This window comes from Hyalella azteca, unplaced genomic scaffold, assembly GCF_000764305.2.
Source record: "Hyalella azteca isolate HAZT.00-mixed unplaced genomic scaffold, Hazt_2.0.2 contig12387, whole genome shotgun sequence".
NCBI lineage: Eukaryota > Metazoa > Arthropoda > Malacostraca > Amphipoda > Hyalellidae > Hyalella > Hyalella azteca.
The window spans coordinates 179,215-189,472 of record NW_025942347.1 but is presented as its reverse complement, the minus strand read 5'-3'; the positions used below and the strand labels follow the sequence as shown (position 1 = coordinate 189,472).

The window sequence follows — 10,258 nt, the reverse complement described above, 5'->3', positions numbered from 1 at the left end:
AGATAAAGATGTTATTTTTTACTTCAAGGCAATTTGAATTTTGCGAAAGATATTTATGCATAAAATTTTTCAAATTTTAATTATTTTTCTTTTGATGTCAGAGAGGCAATATCAGCTCAATGCGTTCCATTGTCATCGAAAGTAAACATGGTTTGGTTTTGCTCCAATAATTCACACTGGCACATAATTTACTTGCTCAAACCCCTGATAAAGTTTATCAATTGATGTGTTTTAACGACATTAAATCCAGTCCGATAAATCATGAAAAATCTAGATTTATGATTGATGAAATCCACTATAATGACTTAATTCGGGTGAAATTTTACCAGGAGTTAGTGAGGATGGTTAATAATATTAAACAGCAGATATAGTAAATAAGGGAAGTTTAAAAATACATACTTAAAATCTAATAATGCGTTGAAAAACATGACATTAAAATTGATCATGCGATATATTACGATGAAGTTAGGTAAAAATAATTAATTAAGATACTATCCCAGTGCATTTTAATTGCAATAAAATAATATTCACAGTATTCCTTCGTATTAACTTTTAGACCACAAATTTCTGACCCGTGTTTAATTTTAGCCGATAGACAGAGTACCTAAGAACTTTCTCGTCGTTTTCTGTGAAGTTGTTATTTTCTACACATTCAGACCCCATTCTTCGCCCATGCCCCCATTGTATTTATAGACGCTCTGCACCTGTTGACGTCACAGATGCACTTACTGAACTGTGCCCATTTTCACACAGAATTGCGCCTCTCGAGAAAAGGTAACTGTAACCTCCGGCGGGACTCGAACCCGCAATCCTCGGCTTAGGAGGCCGATGCCTTATCCATTGGGCCACGGAGGCATTGTGTATAAACGATTATTTTGTAGATATTTCATAATATTTAAAATCTTGAGTGGAGCATTATCACCAGGATAAAAAACCTAACTCCGTTTTTCAGGCTCCTTTGAACTGAGAACGATTTAGATGTTTCCAAATTACAATATTTTATTTACTGTTCAGTCTTTAGTAATTAATTTGCGCTCAGATAATCTGTGTACACATTATCTGATTCTGTGAAGCTTCGAAAGAATCACTGCGTTATATTTTAAACCTCATGATTTCCCTGCGTAAGAATATTGGATCTATCACAAATGTTCTCTTCGCAGTCGCAATCTAAAATTTTTTGTCAAACCAATCGCAAATTACATTCAAATATTATTTGTAACAAAAAAAAAATATTAGCGTAAACAGAAAAAAAATCGGCAGACGATTTGCATGACAGTACAATATTGAAAGTACAATATTGTTGAGTATTGTACAGGGTGACACAAAAAAAAACAGAGCTCATAAAAAGTTGAATAATTTCCACAATACTCAAGTAATCCTGTTATTTGTTTCAGATTCATTAAGAAGACGGATTGATCTAAGAGTCTACCACGTGTGAGCTTCGAGATGCCTTGGACTACAGAGCAAAAGACATTTGCAGTTAAGTCTGCCTGCAGCGCCGGGGCGCGCATCTGGAACATATCTTTGAGCGGCTGTAGAACAAAGAGTTTTTGTGGTATAGAATTGAGATTTTGCAGATGTTGGCTACATAGGTTGTACATAATTCCATAGAATTTTTGTTTCAAACTGAATAAAATTTCAGGAGTTATAAGACTTTTAGTGAGCTCTGTTTTTTTTGTGTCACCCTGTACTATATATTGAATTATATTGGATATATTGTACGATGTATTGAAAGTACATGACAAAAAGTATAATATTGAAAGTGATACGACAATCTAAGATGGTCGTATAATCACATTTGCAAATGGCTGATTTTAATTTTGCATGAATTAATGGGCCTTAATTTGGCTGGACCTGAGTGGTGAATGCTTGAGAAATTTTCGTTTGTATTGGTAACAAATTTTTGCCGCCTATTGTCGGCTTTCGTAAACGCTTCGGCAAAAACTCATCATCGTCGCACCGTTACAGAATTAATGGCTATAGGTAGCATTCCTGGATCAAGTTAGCTGGGCTTCTGAACTATTTGTGAAAAACTTGTCTCAGGCTCGTAGACCTGTTCTTTGAATGTTTTTCTAGCTGGACTCTTCTTACGAGCGTTCCAGTTTGGCTGGTTGTAAAAATTTTTTATAGGATGATTGTGGCGATAATAAAGTTTTTAAGCGCGCTTATATACCGGCTAGGATTAAAATTATAAAATTAACCTATTATGTTTGTAATCTTAATTAGATTTGACAGATTGTGATACTAAATAATTTCTTCATTCTAAAAATATATAAAAAATAATAAATTGTTAATAAAGAAATTTAGATATATGTTAAATCCACCTAGATTTGCCTAAAAATTAATTGATAAAATTTCGAAAAATATATCTCTTTGCAGTGTCGAAGCGACCACCTAGGAAGCGCTTACAGATCTTTAATTGAATGAGGCATTTTTATACTTTACACCGCCGGTCATTGTATTTTATTTGTGTGTTTTCGTGATCAATCCACGGCGTTGATGAACGATTTCAAGCTTTCCTGCACGGCGTGAGTTGGAGACGCTGCCAACCACGGCGAAAAAAAAAAACCTAACGTGCAATTTTTTCTGAGAAAATTTCGAGCAACTCTCAAAATTTCGTGCAACCAAAGTGTGGTAAATGTATTGCATTCATTATGACTTTAACTTTATAAATGTGAACATTTGTGATAGGTTTTGTGACTCTAGTTCAAATTAATCCAATTTAGGTAATTTTATGGTTATATATCACAAACGCGTAATGTTAGTTCATGGTCTGGTATTTAGATTTTACCGCACTTGAATTTGTGAAAATTTTGAAATTTCACTTCGACTCTATGATTAAATACAAGCTATAAGGGTCCCCACATTATCTTCCATGAAGGCTTAATAAATTAAACGCTTGATCCACTTTATCAGTAAGAAATTAGGTAATACATTAATAAAAGTATACGCGTAATTAACACAAGTATTAACTTGTACGCGCGCTCAGCCTGAAAACGGCCGACTCCAAAAATTCAGCCATTCAACGTAAGCGTCCTAAATGCATATATAATAATGAGCGACTCTAATATGAATATTTACGAATATTTTCACCCCCAAATCATTTTTGTCGTCGCCAGCTAATAAGCTAATTCTAATAAAAAATATTCGGTTGCTTATTTCACTACAACAATTACGGCTTATCCAGAACAGTTGAATTTGTGTTGGGTATTTCTTTTTAGAACAAGAACCTAGTAATTTTTTCAGCCTCTGTGACAGGATTTTGAAGCTTTGCCATCCGCGCTTGCCTCGCTCGCTGCCAGTTTGTATAATCCGATCGTTGTGACGACCGTCCACTTGCGCTCAACGCCAAAACGAGCTTCGCTTTCCCAAACTTTCAACTTGCGAACAAAAATAGCGAATACTTTGGACTCTGGAACAGAAATTGGAAGGCTTTTAAAGAGTTCAGGCAATTGCTAAAGTCTTGTAATGCACAAAAGCAATTTTGTGATGAACATTTGGACTCAGCGGCAATAAGGCGGTGTATCGAACAAAAGGTATAGTGAATTGTTTTGTCAGTACAAAAAATAAATATTGAGAATTATATATCAATAAAGTAAAAGTTATTATACACTACACTGCACGTGAAGGACTTGGAAATTAATTGTTTCCCATGAAAAATACACTGCTGATTGTTTTGCATTTATTATGACATAAACGTAATTGAATCAACAACCCCATGCGAGTTGTGCTTTTATCATCAAAATGCGCCAACTCTGCTACTGCACTCAATAATTCTGAAGTTAGAAGACTTAGGTTTTACAATTGAGTCATTAATGAGAACTCGCGTTTGAGCACGCCTCTATAACGGCGAAGTAAATGACACAAACGACCATGTATTGATAATGTATTGGGAATCCACCAAACATATATGTATAAAAGCCATTCGGCAACGATTCTTCTAAACCGAACATCATATACCGATATTTTTTGCTGGAGCTTGCTGGTCAAGGTTAAATGATCTAGTGTAAAAACTCACTTAATTATAGAAGAAGCACGTGGGCCTCACAAGTGAAAGCTGGACTTTTCTGTAGTTTTTGCGAGCCAAAGGCGTTTTGAGTGGTTATTTTGGTCGCGCTACGGCCGGCAGACGAGGTTTATGCAATTTTGTTTGCTAGAATCAGAATAATAACAAATTCATGTTTTTAATACATACCTCTTATCGAGCAGTGGCACAATATTTATTCGACGATCCGGAGCAAAAGCCCACTATTAATTCGAGCAACAAAAATTTATGTATAACTAAGTATGACTCGATGTTCTATTGTGCCTTAGTGGTGTCCATACATTTTCTGTACGCGTGTGTTAGTGTTTGTGATAGATCTGCTAGTGAGGAGTATATAGCATTGAACATTAAACTACATAAAATAAATATATATGAATCAGTCTTCATGAAAGAGGCAATATTTAACATTTGTTTTCTTTCACGTGTTTTTTATTATCTTCTATATCAGCATTCGTGAATCAAGATATGATGCTATACTTGATAACTACGTAATTGCATGCTTTTCTGATCCATGATATTCTGCTCCCATGGGGCCCTGCTGCATGATTTAATAATCCATGATGTCATGCTCTCTGGTATCATGCTTTATAAACATGATTTCTGATTTCATGATTTATTGTTAACAAAGTCAGTCTTTATTTATTTATTTAATTGTAAGTATGTTTTTAGTTATTTCGCATTATATCTTGCTGCATGACGTACTGTTATGCATCGATATGACTTTTTACATGATATCCTGCTTCTTTATCAGTATTATATTAAGGATTTTCGCAACTGTTATTTCTGTAGTAATTAGTGCACAGCACCCGCTGTTTTCGTAATTATTTATAGTATAGTAGAGTATAGTTTAGTATCTTCGGCGTTGAAGAATACGCCTGGTTAGACGTGTCGCCGATTCCGGTACTTTTCTTGACTTGTTCACAGATCTAAAAACCAGCCTGTTGACCAGATCTTTTCAACTGACGCTGGTTTGAAGTCGTTATAGGACTTTCATTTATTCCGTAGGGTACAAGGCATTACAAGACTGAATATAGGTTCCTGCATAGCATTATCTAGTCTGTTCCTGAACGCATTAATTCATACTCGGAGCGTCAACAATGTCATCGGAGAGGCTGTTCCGCATGGCGACTCGAAGCGAGAAGTAAGGTTGTCGCATGGATGAATTTTTTTAATTTTTATCTTACAGTCGTATCCCCTGGTGTTGGTTCTTGTTTCAAGTTTTAGGAATCCTTCAGGGACCTTGTATAAACCATGAGTATACTTGTAAACCTCAATGAGGTCCCCACGCAGACGTCGATAACTGAGACTTAGAAGTTTCATAGTGTCTAATCTTTCATCAATAGGCTTGCTCTTCAAGCCTGGAATAATTATCTGTGTAGCACGTCTTTGAACACTCTCAACCAAAGTTTAGTGCTTTTCAAGTTTCGGTGACCACACGGTGTTTCGAAACTCTATAGGTTCGGGCGAACGACAGCAATAAAAAATGTAACTCAGTACTCACTGCAGTGAGTGACAGATCGAGATAGCATTTGCTCGTCGACAAAAACGTGAAGTCACGGACGGACGGACATGGTGAGCACAATAGTGCATTTTTCCATAAATGAGAAAATGCGCTAAAAACAGATTCATTGCTTCTGCATCTTGTTTCTCGTAGTGGGAGCCCAAGAAGTTTTTTGGATTGATTAACTTGCATTACAATATGCCTAGAAAATTTTAGCTCCTTGTTGACATTAACTTCCACTGTCGACTTTTCAATCGTAACTGTGTGGCTGCAATGGCGTCTTCTCATGTTTTACGCTTGTCGTTCATTAGTTCTGCCGAAGTGAAGTACTTTAAACGTCAGCATTAATTAATTAAACGCATCTGCTGGGAATCAGCCCAGTCAACTATACTGTCAAGATCATCTTGCATTTGCACTTTCTTGACGCATCTTTAACTGTTTTATAAACTATAGTGTCATCAGCATACACAGAGTACACGCTTGACACTACTTCTGTGAGTTTATTTATAAAAGCAACGAACAAAGCAGGCCCAAGAACGCTTCCTTGTGCACGCGACTGCGCACTGATGCCCAGTCTGACACGGTTCCGTTAATACTGACACGTTGTCGTCTACCTACTAGAAAATCTCTGATCCATTTGAGTACATTTCCCTCTAATCCCAATGACTTCACTTCACGTAATAGTCGTTCATGCAGAATACTGGCAAATGCTTTGGCAAAATCGAGGTATACACTGCATCCACTGGCTCCCTTCCGTCCAGCAGGTGAGTCCAATCGTTCAACGTAGACAAGAGATTAGTGGTGCATGGTTTGTCGGAAGTTGAGCAATGCACACATCCTGATAGGATATGATTAACAATCAAGTGATCGATTATACTATCCCTCACAAGAGAAACTATTCCCGTATATACACAACACTTGTGAGACTGACAGGACGATAGTTACTAGCTTGGCTACTCTTGTCAACTTTTTGAACAGCGGTGTCACTTTTGAGCTTCTATCCAATCGGTTTGTAAAGTAACTTCATTCAAGGTTTTTTTTAACACAGGATGGCTGCTAATTCTTTGAGAATCTATGGTGGAAGCCGTGTGGTCCACATGACTTGTTGGGATTCCGGGAGACCATGCGCTTGAGAACCTCTTCTTCGTGAATCTCAAAACAGTCAACTATGGGCACACTGCATGGACACTCTTCAATAGCTGGAATACTGTTCAAATTCTCATCTGTGAAAACGCTGCTAAAAAATGATTGAGAATGCTTGTACTGGTCCCATTAGAGGATATTTAGAAGATATTGGATATGATATATTTATCCTCAATCCATATAACCAAGCTTAGTTATTTGTTCAAGAATACCGGCATAGCTCGCTCTGATGGGCAGCGTCATCAACATGTAATTATGTCCGCCCTGTAGACGTTAGTCATAAACGCAATTGAGGGTCGGCATAATGCATGATTATCTGATGCAGCGTTGTTCATGTTGCCGCAGTATCTGGGCCGGCAATGGCCGTCATTCTGCGGTCCAGTGGAGGAAACAATAGAGCTTCCCGATTATCCAGCGCAGCAGAGGACGGAGAGCACCGTAACTGTGCTTTCATGTTCGTGAACTGTGATAAAACGCCGGCCATTTGCCCTAAGGTTTCATAAAGGGGACTCCCGGTAGGAAATGTACTTGTGTTTATATCGTCGTCAAAGGAAGAGTGTTCTTCTTGTGCCGCACGACATGCCATGTCATGGAAATGATTTATGCAGCTTCCGTTGCTCGCATGCACTTGTTTGAATTTTCTGTGCATTGTTTCTGACATCAGAATCATTTATTTTCACTATACGATTTAATTTTTGTAATTTCCTATGCTATCAGTAGCTTATTGTTTGCCTTTTAGCCGAGTTTTTCAGTGACGAAGATTTAGCGACCACAAGCTTCCCAAGTTTGCATATATGTCGTCAGTCACTCATTATTCAGTGCCGGCATAAAGTTTATGGCGGCCAGTATTCTGGCATCAAATTTATTCTTTGTTTGTATACATGGCACATTTGTTTACGACGCTTCGCCACCTTTGTTTACGACGTGTAGTACATCAATGTGACTGACGTATTAACAGTAAGTGTCAATTATTGTACTATTGCCGCAAAATTGAAGTTTTTAGTTCCTATTTATAAATACATTACTTTATTCGATTCGATTTTGTTTAAGTAAATATATGTCTTTTTATTTCGGAGAGAAGCATTTGTTTGTTGACATATGCTTCATTGCTGCATGTCAACCGACGCATAAGCTGCCGGTGATTCACTAGTAAATTGATGTTCAGTATAAAGGGTTCAGCAGTAAATTTATGCCGAGTATAAAGGGTTCTTTCTTCTCCATTCTGCCGGTGCGATTAAAAGTTGGCTCACTTGCCATACACTGGAATATACAGACATTTAATTGGAGTATCTCACACACCTGTGTACCGGTAACTGTGTCAGTCACTATGAGAGATGTCTATATGTACATATGTAGCATCGAGTTTAGTCTGGTGCACTTTACGTAGTTTATATTGTTTAATTATGTTTACATATATTATATTAATATATAAGTGAGAATTTTCATGTAGCTGTTAATATCGATGCATTTTGTTTCAAATGAAATATAGCAAAGGTATAGAAATTAATCGACACTCAAAAATTCTATTGAGAAACTACAACAATTTTTTTTTCAATTTTACAGACATTAATTTCTCAGACATCGTTTATGCCAACAACCAACCGTGAAAAATAAGTAATTGCTCCTTCATTTCATTCGGAGTTGAGAGCTAAAAAGTACGAAACAAAGCAGTTCGCGCATGACAAATAATTACATGAATCGAGTTTCAATCCGTTGTCACCAAACCGAGTTTGATGCAATGAATGCCGTGACTCGGCAGTGAATTGACTTCAGTCATCTTTTTCTGACTCGTCAAATTAAAGCTTCGATATTCAATGGACCAAATCGCTCGCCGACAATAGCACAGCTGGGGCTTGTGTCCACATTGCGACGATTTTTCTCCACAATGAGAGGACATTTTTCACGAGGTTGAGTACAGTCAATGGGAAGAATGTTTTAGTGAATCTCGCCGAACGCTTGGCTCATTTCCGTATTTCTGTTCAAGTGTTCGATCTTTTTTGTAGCATCTCTCTGTGGAGTTTTTTAGCGCCCTAGCGTTAGAAGAAAAAAGTAAATATTTGTATGTCTTACTAACATTTTAAGGTTTCCATTCATTGAGCTGGCACTGACTATTTATTAAAATATTTTTTACATATTCTAAATTAATGTCAGAAGTCCTGATAGCTGTTTCACATCACCTTTTTCTTTGCCGGCGTTCACAGTGCTATTATTAATTGTATAATAATAGCCAACTGTATACGTTGTATGTTGATTCATGTATGTTTTCAGGAATCTGTTGCTGATGGTTAATGAAGTAGAGTACGCTTGAATTAACTGCATTACTCTTCGGCAATGCATGCATTTCAAAGTGCAAATAAACTTAAAATGAAAGGCTAATTAGCTACGGCGGAAGAGGTCGTCTTTATCGTATCTCAAGGATATATAATTTTGTGCCATTATTATTCATTATAGTAGCGTTGTATTATAACATTGTTTCATCTTGACATGTTTCATCTTGACATGCGTAAGTACAGTGTGGAGCTGGAGCGTGTCTTCCATTTCAAGCTTTGAGTTGAGATACATGAAAAATTACGTCCAGTACGGCTGGTTAGCTTGGGATACGATAACTGGCCCACGTAACAATATTTTTCCATGTTTTAATCTGCTCAAGATAAGCGGAATGCCGGATCTAACATCGCTGAAGCGGGAAATATCGCTAACACGAACGTAGATAGCGAGAAATTCCTCAGTTCTGCTCTACGTGCGAGCTTCATTTTAATTATGTTAATTTATCCATGTTAACTTTATCATGATGCTATTTGTGGTCACATCAGACATACATAAAAATTCAAGAGAAAAAGCCTGGTTATGCAAATGGAATTACTATTGAAACATAAATGTACAAGAAAAAAATAAAAAAAAGGTTCCTTAGCAGGGCTAGAGATTATGCTTTGACATCATATATGGTACAAATGATCCTGCTTATCTCGAGCGTTGAATAAAATTCGCTTCTCACGACAAACGTAACAAATGTGATAAAATTCAAACCATTAAACTCAATGACTAGGTTCTTTGAATCATAGCTGTGCAACAAAATATAAATGAATTCAAGAAAGGGCTTCCAATGGCAGCCGTTAAGGCTCGCATCTTTTCTCGAATCAAATAAGACATTCTCGGACAATAAAATCTTTTTTTATTTATTTCCGCCTGCGAAACCCGAGCCCTGATTGCGCCATCTCTGTCTTAATTCCAACCCTGAATTATTTTTCACACTAGATAGTATCTTTGGCCGCGAATTTAAGTCTTCAAAATATTTAAAAATGCTCTAAGCGTCAAGTGAAATAGCAAACATATACTGAAAACCGCTGTATGCCATTTAATCAAGCATCGAGTTTAGTTCGGTAATTTATTATTAAATTTTCCCTATCAGATGTTAGGTGCCTCTATCAGTCATCAATCGAGTGATAAGAAAATCTCATTAATCGAAAGTTCCTGTGAATGATGTCATGAGAGAGTGCGTGTTTTCATTACAGTCGATGTCTCTGTACAGTCACACGCCTCTTAATATGCACTCTAATGATGAGAGAAAG

The 10,258-nt window shown here is 36.9% G+C and overlaps 1 non-coding gene across 1 annotated transcript; it reads right to left on the bottom strand.

Annotated features, from left to right (window-relative positions):
* Positions 1–782: 782 nt before the first annotated feature.
* Trnar-ccu lies at positions 783–855 on the bottom strand. The gene has a single exon. It is a non-coding gene; the product is annotated as a tRNA-Arg (tRNA).
* Between the last annotated feature and the right edge of the window lie 9,403 nt (positions 856–10,258).